We start from the raw sequence: 21,321 nt of genomic DNA on the forward strand, positions 1-21,321 counted from the left end.
ATAGTACTCAGAAGGACAAATACAATAAACAGTACTCTAAACCAGCAAAGTCCTCAGAAAACAGCACACAATAAATGATAACAATAAATAATAACAAACTATCAAAAAAGAATACTCCGAAACTTGCACATAATTAATAAGAAATAAAACTCACAAACCAGTACAGAATAAAGAATACTCAGAAATCAGCACACAGTAAATAGTACTCAGAAATAATCACACAATCAAGAGTACTCAGAAACAAACACCCAGTAAACAGTACCCAGAAACCAGCACACAATAAATTTACTCAGAAATCAACACGGAGTCAACAGAACCACTGTCATGATCGTGTGCAGGATTGGACAAAACAAGATAGCAGACGGCATTTCCAAACAAAGGTAGGCTCTTAAAACTCCTCATTTTACCGACTTATTATACGACGAATTTATGAATTTAAAACACTGCCTGGCCAGGGAGGCATCATTAAGTTGATTGGTTGTTGGAATTCTTACTCATGTACACGTACAACTCTAAATTCATTGATTGAAGTTGACGATGTTGCCTCGATAGAATTCGAAGCGGGCGAATCATGTTTTCATGCATTTTAAGAAAGATACTTTCGGTAAAATAGACTCTGCACATATCTTTTGATGAAAACTTGAACCAGTGTATGCGATTTGTCCCTTAAATTGCCTTGGTTAGATATATATCTTGAACTGTGGTCGTTTCCACGATAAACGTGCCGGATTTGGACCTCGATTTTGGTACAGGATTGGACCCTCTTTTTATCTTTATTTTCAAAATCCTTTATATTTTCGAATCTCGACTTCACTTTATCATATTTTAGTTTGATTAATATAGTTATTAGATTCTCAGACATTTCCAACATGACCATGGTGTATTTTGATTTTTTTTTACTGTTATCAAATTACATCGTTCCCAACGACGACAATTGCTACTGTAAAAATATTCATTCGCTATCTCCTTCAAATTGAACCAATATAACATCTATACATGAATCACCAATCTTTGCTTACGACAGATGTAACGTTGACTGTTCGTATCCAGGATATATAAGGCCATTTTGACCTATAAAACACGTGAGAAATTATCATCATTTTATAATCATCTTTAACAATATAAATTCGACGTTTCCTGAATTCAATTAACCCGCTTACATATTCCCTAATTCCAAACTTATATAGATGTTATATAGATTTTCTCCTTTGTTTCAGGTATCAAGCCCTAGAACTTCATTCCATGAGATGGGTACACTTCGAATGTGCGAAATTGGTGGTGAGAAATTCAAGACCAATTCTGAATTTCGTAGGCATGTAAAAAGGAAACATCAATCAGAGAAATTGTCTTCGTTTGTGACCAGTGCAACACACGCTTTTGCACATTATAAAAGAAACATGAAGTAAAAAAAATTACATTGTTTTCTGAATACACGAAGTGCATACATATACCATGGCAACCATTTTATATATCCGTTTATGTACATTATGAAACGATTATTTTTACGGTTTTGTTTGACAGAGATACTACTAATCTTTTGCATTGCATTTTACACATGTTGATTTGTTATTTCATTGAACCAGAAGTGTTCTTAATTTTTACTTGTTATTAAATATATTTCAATGTTATTGCGTTTGTATTGAACTGATAACAACTAGTGAAAAATTTGTATTGAAGAGCAACCTCTCATCTGAGCAGCAAAAGAAAAAAAAACATCATGGACAAAACTGCTTTTCATTTAGGTTCATATTTCAGCTACAGGAGTGATATTGCGAATTTCTGAGAAAATATCCTTTTTATTTTCATTCATCAGTATATGCACTCTAAGGTTGAATTCAATGTAATTACGAGAAACGAAAGGTTTTTAAATACAAAAATACTGATATTTACTACATTCCAACAAACACTTTTACCGTAAGTAATTATCCTTGTAAGTGAGTTGGCCTCGATATCTTGCACGACATATGCACTCAAGATTATTAGAATTAAAATGATAGGGAAATTTTTCAAAAGATAATAAATCCCGCTTTAACAATCAAAACTGGTTCCAGCAGAAGCATACTGTATATAAAAGGAACGAGTGCATGTGGACAGTTGATTAAGTATTGAAAACATGAACATCTCAACATCTTTATTGTCATTGAACAGCTTTGTGAAATGTAAACCATCATGCCTGAAGAGATTATTATACGTCAAACCATGTTTTAATAATTCCATGCAGATATCACAAATGTGAAGTGGTTTGGAATCGAACATGGTCTACATGTGTATATACAATATAAATGTATTTGCTTCTGCAAAATGAAGACTTTTCAACATGTTGATCTTCGAGTACAAGGCTCCTTCTAACATGTGGCAGAACTTTAGAGTGAAATTCTCAAACACTTAAAGATTTTCGAGCTGGCTCTTCCGGCTTACTGATAGTTCCTTGCTCCATGTGCTCTTTTAAGTTTGTCAAAACCATGGTTTTAGTAGGAGACATAAAATAGATCACACTTCATTGACTTGCAACTTTTAAGCTTAAAGAAGTCCGTTCCTGACTGGATCTGTAAGAAAAAAAAATGCATGTATTTAAGAAAGGGTCCAATCCTGAACCAAAATCGAGGTCCAACCCGGCACGTTTATCGTGGAAACGACCACAGTCCAATCCTGCACATTAACAAATGTTCAAGTCAATGCAAGATATAACCAAGGCAATTTAAGGAACAAATCGCATACACTGGTTCAAGTTTTCATCAAAAGATATGTGCAGAGTCTTTTTACCGAAAGTATCTTTCTTAAAATGCATGAAAACATGATTAGAAACATCTTCGCCCGCTTCGAATTCTATCGAGGCAACATCGTCAACTTCGATCAATGAATTTAGAGTTGTACGTGTACATGAGTAAGAATTCCAACAACCTAATGATGCCTCCCTGGCCAGGCAGTGTTTTAAATTCATAAATTCGTCGTCTAATAAGTCGGTAAAATGAAAAGTTTTAAGAGCCTACCTTTGTTTGGAAATGCCGTCTGCCATCTTGTTTTGTTCAATCCTGCACACGATCATGACAGCGAGAACTCAAAAACCAGAACATAAAAACAGTACAGAACAACAAACATACAATCAAACTCCCCGTCGAGGCTTCATTACGTCTCCTATGTGACGCAGCACAATATACAGATTTGTGTATTGTGAGTCCGCGATTATCACGCAGGCAACTAACACCAAAGAAGTAGTTCGCAGTTAAAAGTTTGAAGATATTGATATTAAGAGCATAAATATAAAAGTATGGATTTTATTTTAAACATAAAATGATCTAAAAGATCATTATAAAGTATGGAGACTGTTCAAATTATTGTGTAAAGTAATGAACTTGATGTTTACGTTCTTCTTTTGAAAGTTGTGGTTTTTTTTACGTTATCTTTTTTCGTCATTCTACAGTGACGTCACAGTATACGCGGCCTAAGAAATCGCTATCCCATAATGCCTAAGTGAAAGAGTTTGGTTTGTGAGCAAAGGAACTCTGGTGGAAGTTTGACATACAATAAATAGTACTCGGAAACAATCAAAGATTAAACCAGCACACCATAAACAGTCCTCAGAAACCAGCACACAATAACTAGTACTCATCGAACAACACACTCAGATCAGAAACAAGAACACTATAAACAGTAGTTAGAAACCAGCAAAGAATAAAAAGTACTTATAAAACAGAAACCTATAAAGAGTACTCAGAATCCAGCACACAATAAAGAGTATTCAAAAGGACAAATATAATAAACAAGTACTCAGCTACCAACATATAATAAATAGTACTCAGAAACCAGAAGAGACTAAACAGAACTGAAAAACCAGCACAGAATAAACAGTACTCAGAAACTAATAGCATATAAAGAGTAATCAAGAACCAGCACACAATAAATAAAAAACAAAGAATAACTTAGAAATGTTTACGTTACTATCATCATTCATTTTGGTTACTATCATCCTCGCTGTTTTTTCAACGACGAATTTTCTGTTTATATGAGCCGTATAAAAGATAAAATAACACCTGATCGTAATTATTGCTAGTGTATGATATTTGTTACCTACACATCATTCGCAAAAAACAATACAAATAGATATAATAAGTAAACGTTATCTTTCCGGAATTTCCTTCCACCATCTTGGGATAATAGTAACGATCGTTACTATCATCAGTTTAATACCAGTGAAAAAACAATAATTAGAAACCAGTAATTAGAAACTAGCACAAAATATATAGTACTCAGAAAGACAAATATAATAAACAGTACCCAGAAACCAGCTAAGAATAAATAGTATTCCAAAACCAGCACCAAATAGACTCTCCTCAAAAAACAGCACACAATAAATGATAATAATAAACCATCAAAAAATAAAGAATACCCGGAAACATGCACTCAATTGATACTCAATAAAACTAACACACAGAAAAGAATACACAGAAACCAGCTCAGAATTAACAGTACTCAGAAACCAGCACATATTAAACAGTACTCAGAATCCAGCACAAAATAAACAGTACTCAGAAACAAGTAACCTATAAAAGAGTAATCAGAAACCAGCACACAATGAATAGCACTCAGGACAAATACCATAAACCATCAGAAAATACCATAAACCATCAGGTACTCAGAAACCATTACACAAAAAACAGTACTCAGAAACCAGCACACCAATTTGGGTTTTTTTTAATACTGTTTACTACATTTGTCCTCATGGTTTCTATTTATTGTGTGCTAGTTGTTGAGTACTGGTTATGTTTGGCAGGTTTCTGAGTACTGTTTTTGCTTCCTGGTTTTTTAATACTGTTTATGTGCAGGTTTTTGAGTTCTATTTATTGTGTGCTGATTGTTGAGTACTGTTTATTGTGTGCTGGTTTCTGTGCTAAATTCTGATTACAATTTATTGTGTGTTTGTTGCTGGGTACTTTTTATTGTGTGCGGTTTATTTTGTGCTTGGTATGGAACAGTGTTTATTGTTTACTGGATTTTAGTACTGTTTATAGTTTGCTGGTTTCTGAGTACTAATTATTGTTTGCTGGTTGCTGAGTACTGTTTCTTGTGTTCTGCTTTTGAGTTCTATTTATTTTGTGCTGGTTGCTGCGTACTGTTTCTTTTGTGCTGGTTTTTGAGTACTGTTTATTGTGTGCTAGTTTCTGAGTACTGTTTATTGTGTACTGGTTTCTCAGTACTATTGATAGTTTGCTGGTTTCTGAATACTGCATATTGTGTGTTGGTTTCTGAGTATTACTTATTGTGTGCTGTTTATTGAGTGCTATTTATTGTGCACTGGTTTCTGAATACTCTTTATTTTGTGCTTGTTTTTGAGTACTGTTTATTGTGTGCTGAATTCTGGAGTACTGTTTATTGTGTGCTGTTTTTAGAGTACTGTTTATTGGGTTTGTCCTGATGGTTTCTATTTATTGTGCACTAGTTTCTGAGTACTGTTTTTGTTTCCTGGTTTTTGAATAGTGTTTAATTTTACAGGTTTTTGCGTACTGTTTACTGTGTGCTGGTTTTGAGTACTATTTATTTTGTGCTGTTTATTATCTGCTTGTTCCTGAGTACTGTTTATTGTGTGCTAGATTTTCAGTACTATTTATTTTTTTCGCCTTGTCGGTGGTATTTACTGTGGATTAGTTGCTTAATACTGGTTGCTGGTTGATGAGTAATGTTTATTGCTTGCTGGTTCAGAGTATTGTTTATAGTTTGTTTGTTTCTGAGTACTAATTGTTGGTTGCTGATTTCTGAGTACTGGTTATTGTGTGCTGGTTTCTGAATACCGTTTATTGTGTGTTGGTTGCTGAGTAATATATATTATATGCTGGTTTCTGAATACTATTTATAATGTAAATAATATACATTTATATTTACATTTTGTGCTGGTTTCTGAGTACTATTGGTTGTGTGCTGTTTTTTGAGTACTGTTCATTGGACTTGTCCTCATGGTTTCTAATCATTGTGTGCTAGTTGCTGAGTACTGGATTTGCTGGTTTTTGAGTACTGTTTTTATTTCCTGGTCTTTGAATAGTGTTCATTTTTACAGGTTTTTGCTTACTGTTTACTGTGTGCTGGTTTCTGAATTTTGAATATTGTTTGCTTGTTTCTGAGTACTGTTTATTGTGTGCTGGTTTTGAGTATTATTTATTTTGTGCTGATTTCTGTGCTGAATTCTGAGTACAATTTATTGTGTGTTTGTTGCTGGGTACGTTTTATTGTGTGCGGTTTATTTTGTGCTTGGTTTGGAAGAATGTTTATTGTGTACTGGATTTTAGTACTGTTTGCTGGTTTCTGAGTACTAATTATTGTTTGGTGGTTGCTGAATACTGTTAATTGTGTTCTCCTTTTGAGGACTATTTATTTTATGCTGGTTGCTGCGCACTGTTTCTTTTGTGCTGTTTTCTGAGTGCTATTTATTGTGTGCTCGTTTCTGAATACTGTTTATTGTGTGCTGGTTTTTTAATACTGCATATTGTGTGTTGGTTTCTGAGTACTACTTATTGTGTGCTGTTTATTGAGTGCTATTTATTGTGCACTGGTTTCTGAATACTTTTTATTTTGTGCTTGTTTTTGAGTACTGTTTATTTGTGTGCTGGTTTTCTGAGTACTATTTATTGTGTGCTGTTTTTTGAGTACTCTTTATTGGATTCGTACTGATGTTTTCTATTGATTTCTGAATACTGGTTATAGTTTGCTGTTTTCTGTGTACTGTTTTTGTTTCCTGGTCTTTGAATAGTGTTTAATTTTAAAGGTTTTTGCGTACTGTTTACTGTGTGCTGATTTTGAGTACTATTTATTTCGTGCAGTTTATTATGTGCTTGTTCCTGAGTACTGTGTTTATTGTGTGCTAGATTTTCAGTACTATTTATTGCTTTTCTACTTGTCGGTGCTATTTACTGTGGATTAGTTGCTTAATACTGGTTGCTGGTTGCTGAGTAATGCATATTGCTTGCTGGTTCAGAGTATTGTTTATAGTTTGTTGGTTTCTGAGTACTAATTATTGGTTGCTGATTTCCGAGTACGGCTTATTGTGTGCTGGTTGCTGAATGCTATTAATTATGCTGGTTTTTAAGTATTGTTTATTGTGTGCTGGTTTTTGGAGTACTGTTTCTTGTGTGCTGTTTTTTGAGTACCGTTTATTGCATTTGTCCTTATGGTTTCTATTCATAGAGTACTAGTTATAGTTTGCTTGTTTCTGAGTATTGTTTTTGTTTCCTGGTTTTTGAATAACTGTTTATTGTGTGATGCTTTTGAGTTCTATTTATTGTGTGCTGATTACTGAGTACTGTTTATTGTGTGCTGGTTTCTGAGTACTATTTATTGTGTGCTATTTTTTTTAGTACTGTTTACTACATTTGTCCTCATGGTTTCTATTTATTGTGTGCTAGTTGCTGAGTACTGGTTATGGCTTGCAGGTTTCTGAGTACTCTTTTTGTTTCCTGGTTTTTAAATAATGTTTATTTTGAGCAGGTTTTTTAGTACTGTTTATTGTGTGCTGCTTTCTGAACTACTGTTTATTGTGTGCTGATTTTGAGTTCTATTTTTTGTGTGCTGGTTTCTGAATATTGAATATTGAATTTATTGTGAGTTTGTTGCTGGGTACTTTTTATTGTGTGCTCAGTACTCAACAAACAGAACACAATAAACAGTACTAAAAAACACGCAAACAATAAACAGTATTCAGAAACCAGCAAACTATAAACAGTACTAATCAACTAGCCCACCATAAATAGTACCTACAAAGACAATCACAATAAATAGTACTCTAAATCCAGCACACAATAAACAATACTCAGAAACAAACACAATAAACATTAATCAGGAACCAGCACACAATAAATAGTCTTAAAAACCTAGCACACAGTAAACGGTACTCAGAAAGCAGCACACAATAAAAAGTAATCCAGAAACCAACACACAATAAATTGTACTCAGAAACTAGCACATAATAAGCAATACTCAGCAATCACCAGACAATAAGGAGTACTCACAAATCAGCGAATCATAAACAGTATCCCTAAACCAGTACAAAATAATTAGTACTCAGAAAGCAGAAAACTATAAACAGTACTCTGAAACCAGCAACCTATAAACAGTACTCAGCAACAAACTATAAGCAAATAACCCACAAGAAAAAGTATCCACAAAGACAATCGTAATAAATAGTACTCAAAAACCAGTACACAATAAACAATACTCAGAAAGCAGCACAAAACATTCAGAATCCAGCACACAATAAATAGTACTCAGAAACCATCACACAATAAGCAGTACTCAGAAACCAGAAGACAATAAATAGTACTCAGAAATCAGCAAAGTAGAAACAGTACCTAGAAACTAGCAAACAATAGAGAGTACTCAGCAACCAACACACAATAAACAGTATTTAAAAACCAGCACACAAAATTAGTACTCACAAACCAGCAAACTATAACCAATACTCAAAAACTAGCACACAATAGATAGTACTCAGCAACCAGCATACAATAAACAGTACCCAGAAACCAGGACACTATAAATAGTACTCAGAAACAAGCACATAATAAGAAGTACTCAGAAACCAGCACACAATAAGCAGTACTCAGAAACCAGCAACCTATCAACAGTACTAAGCAAATATCCATAAGAAATAGTATCCACAATCGCAATAAATATTACTCAAAATCAAGCACAAAATAAACAGTACTCAGAGACAACCACACAATAAACAGTACTCAACAAATAGAACACAATAAACAGTACTAAAAAACAAGCAAACAATAAACAGTGCTCACAAAGTAACACACAATAAACAGTACTCAAGAAACCAGTACACAATAAACAGTACTAAACAACCAGCACAAAATAAACAGTATTCAGAAACCAGCAAACTATAAACAGTACTCTGAAACCAGAATATAATAAGCAGTACTCAGCAACCAGCAAACTATAAACAGTACTAATCAACTAGTCCACCATAGTCCTACAAAGACAATCGCAATAAATAGTACTCAAGAAACCAGCACACAATAAACAGTACTAAAAAACGAGCAAAAAATAACAAGCAAACAACAAACAGTACCCAGCAAGGAACACACAATAAATAGTACTCAAAACCAGCAGAGAATAATCAGTACTCAGAATGTAGCACACAATAAACAGTATTCCTCAAACTGGCACACAAAAACACTACTTATAAACTAGTACTCAGCAACTAGTAGCCAACTAGTAACAAATGCAAGAAACAGTACTAATAAATAAGCGGCCAATAAATAGTAATCTTAGACTAAAACACAATAAAGTGTACTCATCATCCAACACACAATAAATAGTACTCAGAAACCAGCACATGAAAACAGTACTCAGAAAGTAACAAATATAAATAGTACTTAGAAAGTATCTCACAATAAGCAGTACTCAGAAACCAACACACATTGAATAGTACACAGAAACCAACAAAGAATAAACAGTACTCAGAAACCAGCAAACCATAAAGAGTAATCAGCAACCAACACACAATAAAAAGTATTTAAAAACCAGCACACAAAAACTACTACTCAGAAAGATCCACACAATAAGATCTACTAAAAAACCAGCACACAAAGTACTGAGAAACCAGCAAACCATAGACAGTACTCAGTAACGAGCATACAATAAAAAGTACTCCAGAAACCAGTACACAAAAACAGTACTAAAAATAGTACTCAGCAACCAGCTAACTATAAACAGTGCTAAGCAACTAGCCCACCATAAATAGTACCTACAAAGACAACAGCAAATAAGTACTACTCAAAATCTAGCACATAATAAACAGTACTAAAAAACTAGCATACAATAAACGGTACTCAGAAAGCAGCACACAATAAACAGTACTCGGAAAAAAGCACACAATAAACTGTACTCAGAAAGCAGCACACAATAAACAGTACTCTAGAAAGCAGCAAACAATAAACAGTACTGAAAAACAAGCAAAAAATAAGCAGTACTCAGAAACAAGCAAGAGAATAAATAGTACTAAAAAACCAGCACAAAATGTACAGTACTCAGAAAGCAGCACACAATAAAAAGTACACAGAAACAAGCAAACTATAACCAGTATTCAGCAACTAGCACATAGTACTGATAAGAAGAAATACAATAAATGGTAGCAATAAACCAGCACACAATAAATAGTACTCAGAAACCAAAATACAGTAAACAGTACTCAGAAGCCAACAGACAACCAGCAAACAATGAACATCACTTAGAAACCAGGAAATCATCAACCACAAAATAAATATATTCAGCAACCAGCACACAATAAGCAGTACTCAGAAGCCAGCAAATCCTAAACAGTACCCAGAAACCAGCACACAATAAATAGCATTCAGCAACCACCACACAATAAACAGTATTCAGAAAACAATATTCTGAAACCAACAATAAACAGTACTCAGAAACCAGTAAACTAAGAAATAGTCCACGAGAAATAGTACAAAAAGACAAAAAGAATAAATAGTATTCAAAATCTGGCACACAAAAAAATAGTACTCAGCAACCAACACACAATAAATAGTACTAAAAACCAAGCACACTAGAAACAGTACTCAGGAACCAAAATACAGTAAAAAGTACTCAGAAACAAGCAAACTATGACCAGTACTCAGCAACTAGCACACATAAGGACAACTACAATAAATAGTACTAAGAAACTTATGGAGCGCCAATTTAACATAAACTCAAATAATTGAAGATATCTTCAATTATTTGAAGATATCATCAATTCAATTATTGCTCTCTTTAATTGAATTAATGCGCGCATTAAATCAATTATTGCTCTCATCAAATGAATTAATGCGCGCTTCAATTCAATTATTGCTCTCATTAATTGACTTAATGCGCGCATCAATTGAATTAATGAGAGCAATAATTGATTTAATGCACGCATTAATTCAATTATTACTCTCTTCAATTCATTTGATGTGCGCATTAATTCAATTAATGAGAGCAATAATAGATTTGATGCGCGCATTAATTCAATTATTGCTCTCTTCAATTCATTTGATGAGAGCATTAATTTAGTAGAAATATTGCTCGCAATAATTGATTTAGAGCTCGGAATAAATAATTTGATGATCTCTTTAATTCAATTGAAGATATCTTTAAATCATTTACATTGCTTTTGTATAAGGAATTAATGCGTGCATCAATTCTTTTAAAGAGAGCAACAATTCAATTAAAGATATCATTAATTCAATTGTGGATATATTAAATTGAAGATATTTTTAATTATATAGTTGCTCTCTCTAAAAGAATTATTGCTCTCTTCAAATGAATTAAATATATCATTAACTCAATTGAAGAGAGCAATAATTGAATTAATGCGCGCATTAAATCAATTATTGCTCTCATCAAATGAATTGATGCGCGCATCAATTCAATTATTGCTCTCATCAATTGATTTAATGCGCGCATTATATCAATTATTGCTCTCTTCAATTGAATTGTAGCGCGCATCAATTCAATTGTTGATATCATTAATTCATTTGAAGAGATCATTAATTCAATTAAAGCGCGCATCAAATCAGCTGAAGAATTATTGCTCTCATCAATTCAATTAATGCGCGCAATAATTCAGAATTGAAGATATCATTAATTATTTGAAGAGATCTTTAATTCAATTGTTGCGCGCATCAAATGAATTGATGATATCTTCAAATAATTGAAGATATCTTCAATTATTTGAGTTTATGTTAATTTGGCGCTCCATAGACACTGGCACACAATAAACAGTACAGCAGAAACCATCAGACAATAAACAGTACTTAGAAACCAGCACACAATAAACACTACTCCAGAAACGAGCACACACACACAAAAAAAAAACAGTACTGAGAAACCAGCACAAAATAAAAAGTATTCAGAAACCAGCACGCTATCAATAGTAATCGGAAACCAGCACATAATAAGCAGTACTCAAAAACAAGCAAACTATAAATGTACTCAGCCAACAGCAAAACTATAAATAGTACTAAGCAACTTCCGAACAATAAATAGTACCCACCACGACAAGGCAATAAATAGTCCTCAAAAACAAGTACACAATAAACGGTACTCAGAAAGCAGCACACAATAAACAGTACTCCATCAAGCAGAACACTCTAAACAGAACTAAAAAAACCAGCAGAAAATAAACAGTATTAAGAAACCAGCACACAATAAACAGTATTAAGAAACCAGCACACAATAAGCAGTACTTAGAAATCAGCAACATTATTAGTACTCAGAAACCAGCAAAGTATCAACAGTACTCGGAACCAGCAAAAAATAAGCATTACCCAGCAACCAGTACTAAGCAGCCCACAGTAAATAGTACCCACAAGTACAAAAAGTACTTAAAATCCAAAATATAATAAACAATACTCGGGAAAAAGCACACAACAAAATAAACAGTATTCAGAAACCAGCACACAATAAAGAGCAGTCATAAACCAGCACTCAATAAGTTGTACTCAGAAACCAAAACACAATAAGCAGTATTCAGAAACCAGCACATTATCAATAGTACTGAGAAATAAGCACACAATAAGCAATACTCAGAAAAAAGCAAACTATGAATATACTCAACAAGCAGCACACAATAAACAGTACTCTAAAACCTGCACAGAATAAACAGTATTCAAAAACCAGGAAACATAAACATTAATCAGAAACCAGCAAACTATAACAAGCACTCAGCAAATAGCACACAATAAATAGAAATCATGAGGACAAATCCAATAAACAACACTGCTGAAACCAGCACACAATACACAGTACTCAAAAACCAGGACACAAGAAACAGTACTCAGAAAGCAGCATAAAATAAACAGTATTCAGAAATCAGCACACAATAAATAGTACTCAGAAACCAGCACACAATACACAGTACTCGAAAACCAGCACACAAGAAACAGTACTCAGAAACCAACATAAAATAAACAGTATTCAGAAACCAACACACAATAAGCAGTACTCAAAAATCAACAACCATCAAGTAATTAGCAAATTAGTACTCAGAAACCAGCAAACTATAAACAGTACTCTGAACAAGCAAACAATAAGCATTACTCAGCAACCAGCAACCAGTACTAAGCAACTAGTCCAAAGTAAAAAGTACCAACAAGGACGAAAGGTATAAATAGCACTCAGAAACCAGCACACAATAAACAGTACTGAGAAACCAGCAAAAAATAAGCATTACTCATCATTACTCAGCAACCAGCAAGCAGTACTACCAACAAAGACGAAAGCAATAAATAATACGCAAAAGCCAGCACGCAGTAAACAGTACTAAGAATCTAGCACAATAAACAGTGTTTATAGAACAAAATAAACAACACAAAATAAAGAGTACCCACTATCCAACACACAATAAATTCTACTCGGAATTCAGCACAAAATAAATAGTTCTCAGAAACCAGCACACAATAAAAAGTACTCAGCAATTAGCGAACAATAAATAGCACTCAAAATCAGCACACAATAAACAGTACTCCAGAAAGCAGTACACAATAAACAGTATTCAAAAACCAGGAAATAAAAACAGTACCCACCAAGACAAACACAATAAATAGTACTAAAAAAAAAAAGCACATAATAAACGGGACTCATAAAGCAGCACACAATAAACAGTACTCCAGAAAACAAAACATAATAAAAAGAACTAAAAAACCAGCACAAAATAAACAGTATTCAGAAACCAGCAAACTATAAACAGTACTAATCAACTAGCCCACCATAAATAGTACCCACAAAGACAATCGTAATAAATAGTACTCAAAAACCAACACACAATAAACAATACTCAGAAAGTAGCACAAAATATTCAGAAACCAGCACACTATAAATAGTACTCAGAAACCAGCACACAATAAGCATTACTCAGTAACCAGAAGACAAAAAATAGTACTCAAAATCCAGCACACAATAAACAATACTCAGAAACAAATACAATAAACATTACTCAGGAACCAGAACACAGTGAATAGTACTCAAAAACCAGCTCACAATAAACAGTACTCAGAAAGCAGCACACAATAAAAAGTACTCAGAAACTAGCAAACTATAACCAATACTCAGTAACTAGCACACAATAAATAGTACCCATAAGGACAAATACACTAAACAGTTCTAATAAACCAGCACACAATAAATAATACTTAGAAACCAAAAAAATAATGAGCTCAGCAACCAACACACAATAAATAGCACTCAGAAAATAGCACACGAAAACAGTACTCAGAAACCAGCACAGAATAATTAGTACTCAGAAACCAGCAAACTATAACCAGTACTCAGGAACTAGCAAACAATAATTAGAAACCATGAAGACAAATCCCATAAACAGTACTCGAAAAACAGCATACAATAAACAGTACTCAGACACCAGAAAACATAAACAACACCCAGAAACCAGTACACTGTACTCAGAATCCAGCTCACAATAAACAGTGTTCAAAGACAAGCACAAAATAAACATCACGCAAGCAACCATCACACAATAGATAGTATTCAGAATTCAGCAAAAAATAAATAGTTCTCAGAAACTAGCACACAATAAACAGCACTCATCAATTAACAAACAAAAAAAGAACTCAAAATCAGTACACAATAAACAGTACTCCAGAGAGCAGCACACTAAATAGTACTCAAAAATCTACATAAAATGAATACGATTCAAAAACCAGGAAACAAAAACAGTATTCAGAAACGAGCACAAAATAAACATTACCCAGCAACCAACACACAATAAACAGTATTCAGAAACCCTATCAATAGTATACTCAGAAACAAGCACACAATAAGCAGTACTCAGAAACAAACAAACTATAAATGTACTCAGCAACCAGCAAAACAGTTACTAAGCAAATAACCAACAAATGAATAGTACCCGCCAAGACAAAGATAATAAATAGTACTAAAAAACAAGCACACAATAAACAGTACTCAAAAAGCAACACACAATAAACGGAACTAAAAATCCAGCACAAAATAAATAGTATTCAGCAACCACAATAAACAGTATTCAGAAACCAGCATACGATAAGCAGTACTCTGAAATCAGCAACCAATAATTAATACCCAGAAACAAGCAGAGAATAAATGGTTTTCAGAAACCAGCACACAATACACAATATTTGGAAACCAGTGCAGAATAAACAGTACTTAAAAAACATCACACAATAAATAGTACTCCAAAAAGCAGCACACAAACAGTTATTCACTAGTCACGAACGCTATCACACATTCAATGAACCCGATGGCATTTTGATGAATTTTGTAGACCGTATCAGGACTGATTGTTTGAAAGCAAACAACAAAAATTGATAATATGCGAATCGCAATAATACAAACAAGCTCGGGAGATAAAATGCTTATAGTTATATACATCGCGAAGTCATAAACTCTCCATACATATTGTGTTATGACACAGTCATTTAGTAATTTCCGTGAGATTTCTGCAAATATTACAGATTATGGTGTTAAATCGTGATGCCAACTTTCAATGTAGGCCATTTCTTTTGTGTGATTTCTGATCATTAATGACTGGTAGAAATATCGAATCTCCTATACAACTGAAAAAATGCAAATTTTTGTGTGCTACATGTACTAACAGTCACATATTTTTGCATCCTCACAAGTCAAGGTTTTGTGATTACGTACGAGAGTACGTAATCACAAAACCTTGTATGGATAGTTTATGACTTGTGACTTGTGAGGATGATATTTTCATGTTTTCCTTATAATTTATTTAAACCTGAAAGAATACAATCGATGTCGTCTTGACCCCAATGAAGTATATGCAAAATGTACCGGTATTGACATTGTAACCCCCCTTGCAAATTTTTTATATTTATTTACAAAAATCGCTTTCGAGGCCCTCTCAATCCATAATAAATGTGCATATACATGCACATGTATGTGCATTATATCTCTGATGTGTTTAATGATTTCAGGGTGTTCAATTTAGATCGCACGCTGACAGATTTCTCATATATCTAAGGCCCTATCTCTAGGCCTATGTGTTGTACGTTTGTGTTCTTCTACAGCATATGTTGTAATGTAATTTTCTTTTATCTAAAACACTTTTCTGGCCGGACATGACCTTCACTGATATGTTGATTAAAACGTCTCGGAATGTATGCGGTAGTTACATGTCGCTTTAAAATATATGTATTTCCCAAAATTTTTAACTTAGCATAGCATTCTCTGAATGAACGTTAAAAATGTAGAAATCATTCTGATCTACATCACTTTGTTCCAACTTGATCTGACGACATAATTTTATTTTTTCATCTATTGTGACCTCATGTCAGTGTTCATGTGACGTAGGCTAAGCTCCATAGTAAAGTTAGGATTTTTTTAAATTCAAGCCCGAACCCTTAAGCTTACGGCAATCAATGAAAGTGGTTTTTAGTTATTTGAAGCTTTACTGTTTTAAACTGTTTTTCAAAAACTTCTCTGCAGTATTTCTTGAAATGGTAATTTAGTAATGTAAATGGTGAACGAACCATGTTTGCAGAGATAGGAATTTTAGACACCATTTTCCAATATGCGTTTTTTCAAGGTTTTTAACCTAGAGGGGGTCATTGGGCTCGCAAATTATCCGAAATCCTATCTAATTCTTATGTCGAAGAGTGTAAAGGTAAAAAGGTACTCAAAAACAAGCACAAAATAAAAAGTATTCAGAAACCAGTACACAATAAATAAGTAGTACTCAGAAACCAACACACAATATGCGGTATTCAGAAACCAGCACACTATCAATAGTACTGAGAAACCAGCACACTCAAAACCCAACACACAATAAACAGTATTCAGAAACGAGAACACAATAAACAGTACTCAAAAACCAGCACAAAAAAAAACAGTACACAGCAACCAGCATAAAAATAAAAAGTCCCCAAAAGGAGAGCACAATAAACAGTACTCAGAAACTAGCAACCAATAATTAGTACTCAGAAACCAGCAAACTATAAACAGTACTAATATCCAGTACACAATAAACACTGTTCCAAACCAAGAACAAAATAAACTGCACACAATAAATTGTACTCTGAATTCAACACAGAAACCAGAACACAATAAACAGTACTCAACAATCAGCACACAATAAATAGAACTCAAAATCAGTTCACAATAAACAGTACTCCAGAAAGCAGCACACAATAAAAAATACTCACAAAACCTGCACAAAATAAACACTATTCCAAATCCAGGAAACAAAAGCAATACTCAGAAACAAACAAACTATAAATTGTACTCTATAAATAGAAACTATAATGACAAATCCAATAAACGGTAGTAAAAAAAACAGCACACAATAAGTAGTACTCATAAATCAACACACAACAAGCAGTACACAATAAACAGAACTAAAAAACCAGCACAAAATAACCGATATTCAGAAACGAGCACACAATAAGTAGTATTCAGAAACCAGCTCATAATAAGCAGTATTCAGAAACCAGCACATAATAAATATTACTCGGCAACCAACTCACAATAAACGGTACTCAGAAACCAGCAAACTATCAATGTATTTAGCAACCAGCAAACTATAAACAGTACTAAGAAACTAGCAAACAATAAATAGTACACACAAAGACAAAGGTAATAAAAAGTACTCAGAATTCAGCACACAATAAAGAGTACTGTAGAAACCAGCAAACTATAAACAGTACTCTGAACAGCAAAAAAAAAAAGCATTACTCAGCAACCACCAACCAGTACTAAGCCCACAGTAAATGGTACTGACAAGGACAAAACCAATAAATAGTACTGAAAATCTAGCACACAATAAACAGTACTCAAAAACAAAAACAATATTCAAAACTCAGAAACCAGCACACAGTAAACAGTAAGCAAAAACCTGTAAAAATGAACACTATTTAAAGACCAGGAAACATAAACAGTACTCAAAACCCAGCAAAACCAGTACTCAGCAACTAGCACACAATAATTAGAAACCATGAGGACAAATCAGATAAACAGTACTAAAAAAACACTCACAATAAATAGTTCTCAGAAAACAGCACACAATAGATAGTACTCAGAAACCAACAAATCATAAACAGTACTAAAATCCAGTACACAATGAACACTGTTCAAAACCAAGCACAAAATAAACCGCACACAATAAAAAGTACCCAGCAACAAACACACAATGAATTGTACTCAGAATTCAGCACAGAAACCAGCACACAATGAATAGAACCCAAAATCAGCACACAATAAACAGTAGTTCTGAAAGCAGCACAAAATAAACAGTACTCAAAACCCTGCTCAAAAGAAACAGTATTGAAAAACCAGGAAACAAAAACAGTACTCAGAAACCTACAAACCATAACCAGCACACAATAAATAATACTCAATACCAGCACACAATAAACAGTACTCAGAAACGAGGAAAACCAGTACTCAGCAACTAGCACACAATAATTAGAAACCATGAGGACAAATCACTTTGCATAAACAATACTTAAAAAACAGCACACAATAGTGTGCTAGTTGCTGGGTACAGGTTTTGCTGGTTTTTGAGTACTGTTTTTGTTTCCTGGTCTTTAAATAGTGTTCATTTATTAGTGGTAATTAAAAAACAGACACAAATAGTTCTGATACCAGCACATAGTAAACAGTAAGCTGTATAAATTAACACTATTCAAAGACCAGGAAACAAAAACAGTACTCAAAAACCAGGAAAACCAGTACTCAACAACTAGCACACAATAATTAGAAACCATGAGGACAAATCACTTTGCATTAAACAGTACTTAAAAAACAGCACACAATAATTAGTTCTCAGAAACCAGCACACAATAAACAGTACTCCAGAAACCAGCACACTATATAACAGAACTCAAAACACAACACAAAATTCAGTATTCAGAAACGAGCACAAAATAAATAGCACGCAGAAACAGTACTCAGAAACCAGCACAAAATGTAAAGTATTTAGAAACCAGCAAACAATAACTAGTACTAAAAAACCAACAAACTATAAACAGTGCTAAAATCAAGTACACAATAAACACTTTTCCAAACCAAGAACAAAATAAACCTATTGTGTGGTTGTCTCCGTTTATTTTGTGCTTGATTTTGAGTAATATTTATTGCGATTGTGGATACTATTTCTTGTGGATATTTGCTTAGTACTGTTGATAGTTTGCTGGTTTCTGAGTACTAATTATTGTGTGCTGGTTTCTGAGTACTGCTTATTGTGTGCTGGTTTCTGAGTACTTCTTATTGTGTGCTTGTTTCTGAGTACTATTTATAGTGTCCTGGTTTCTGGGTACTGTTTATTGTATTGTTGGTTGCTGAGTGCTATCTATTTTGTGCTAGTTTTTGAGTATTGGTTATAGTTTGCTGGTTTGTGAGTACTAATTTTGTGTGCTGGTTTTTGAATAGTGCTGTGTTTTTTTAGTATTGGTTATTGTGTGCTTGGTTTTGAGTACTATTTATTGTGTTCTCGTTGCTGAGTACTGTTTATTCTGTGCTTTTATTTTAGTACTGTTTATTGTCTGCTTGTTTTTGAGGACTATTTACTGCTTTTGTCCTTCTGGGTACTGTTTATTGTGAGTTAGTTTTTGCCTGGTTCATAGTTTGCTGGTTGCTGAGTACTAATTATTGTGTGATGGTTTCTGAGTTTTGCTTATTGTGTGATGGTTTCTGAGTACTATGTTTGTGTGCTGGTTTTTAAATACTGTTTATTGTGTGTGTTGGTTGCTGAATACTCTTTATTGTTTGCTGGTTTCTGGGCACTGTTTATACTTTGCTGGTTTCTGAGTACTATTTATTGTCTTCTGGTTTCTGAGTACTGCTTATTATGTGATGGTTTCTGAGTACTATTTATAGTGTGCTGGTTTCTGAATATTTTGTGCTGCTTTCTGAGTTTTGCATATTGTGTGCTGGTTTCTGAGTACTGTTCTCGTGTGCTATTTTCTGAGTGCTATTTATTTTGTGTTGGTTTCTCAACATTTTGTGCTGCTATCAGAGTATTGTTTATTGTGTGCTGATTTTTGAGTACTATTTATTGCGATTGTCTTTGTAGGTACTATTTATGGTGGGCTAGTTGATTAGTACTGTTGATAGTTTGCTGGTTGCTGAGTACTGTTTATTATATTCTGGTTTCACAGTACTGTTTATAGTTTGCTGGTTTCTGAATGCTGTTTATTTTGTGCTGGTTTTTTAGTACTGTTTATTGTGTGCTGGTTTCTTGAGTACTGTTTATTGTGTGCTGCTTTATGAGTAGGGTTATAGTTTGCTGGTTTGTGAGTACTAATGTTGTGTGCTGGTTTTTGAATAGTGTTTATATTGTGCTGTTTTTTTTTAGTACTGTTTATTGTGTGCTTTTGGTTTAGTACTGTTTATTGTGTGCTTGTTTTTGAGTACTATTTACTGCTTTTGTCCTTCTTGGATACTGTTTATTGTAGGTTAGTTTTTGCCTGGTATTATTGGTTATAGTTTGCTTCTTTCTGAGTACTAATTTTGTGTGCTTGTTTTTGAATAGTGTTTATATTGTGCTCTTTTTTTTTTTAGTACTGGTTATTGTGTGCTTCGTTTTGAGTACTATCTATTGTGTTCTCGTTGCTGAGTACTGTTTATTGTGTGCTTTTATTTTACTACTATTTATTGTCTGCTTGTTTTTGAGTACTATTTACTGCTTTTGTCCTTCTGGGTACTGTTTATTGTGAGTTAGTTTTTGCCTGGTTCATAGTTTGCTGGTTGTTGAGTACTAATTATTGTGTGATGGTTTCTGAGTTTTGCTTATTGTGTGATGGTTTCTGAGTACTATTTTTGTGTGCTGGTTTTTAAATACTGTTTATTGTGTGTTGGTTTCTGAGTACTCTTTATTGTTTGCTGGTTTCTGGGTACTGTTTATACTTTGCTGGTTTCTGAGTACTATCTATTGTCTTCTGGTTTCTGAGTACTATTTATTGTGTGATGGTTGCTGAGTACTATTTTTGTGTGCTGGTTTTTAAATACTGTTTATTGTGTGTTGGTTGCTGAGTACTCTTTATTGTTTGCTGGTTTCTGGGTACTTGTTTGTACTTTGCTGATTTCTGAGTACTATTTATTGTCTTCTGGTTTCTGAATATTTTGTTCTGCTTTCTGAGTATTCTTTATTGTGTGCTGGTTTTTAAGTACTATTTATTGCGATTGTCTTTGTGGATACTATTTGTTGTGGGTTATTTGCTTAGTACTGTTTATAGTTTGCATGTTGCTGAGTACTGTTTATAGTTTGCTAGTTTCAGAGTACTGTTTATAGTTTGCTGCTTTCTGAGTACTAATTATTGTGTACTGGTTTCTGGATACTGT

At 33.6% G+C, this 21,321-nt stretch overlaps 1 long non-coding RNA gene across 1 annotated transcript; it reads left to right on the forward strand.

The window, feature by feature from the left end:
• Positions 1 to 317: 317 nt before the first annotated feature.
• On the forward strand, positions 318 to 1,628 carry LOC130054651 (uncharacterized). The gene is made up of 2 exons (XR_008802978.1): positions 318 to 380; positions 1,218 to 1,628. It is a non-coding gene; the product is annotated as an uncharacterized LOC130054651 (long non-coding RNA).
• The last annotated feature ends 19,693 nt before the right edge of the window (positions 1,629 to 21,321 follow it).

The sequence above is a fragment of the Ostrea edulis genome, chromosome 5 (assembly GCF_947568905.1).
Source record: "Ostrea edulis chromosome 5, xbOstEdul1.1, whole genome shotgun sequence".
In the NCBI taxonomy this organism is placed as follows: Eukaryota; Metazoa; Mollusca; class Bivalvia; order Ostreida; family Ostreidae; genus Ostrea; species Ostrea edulis.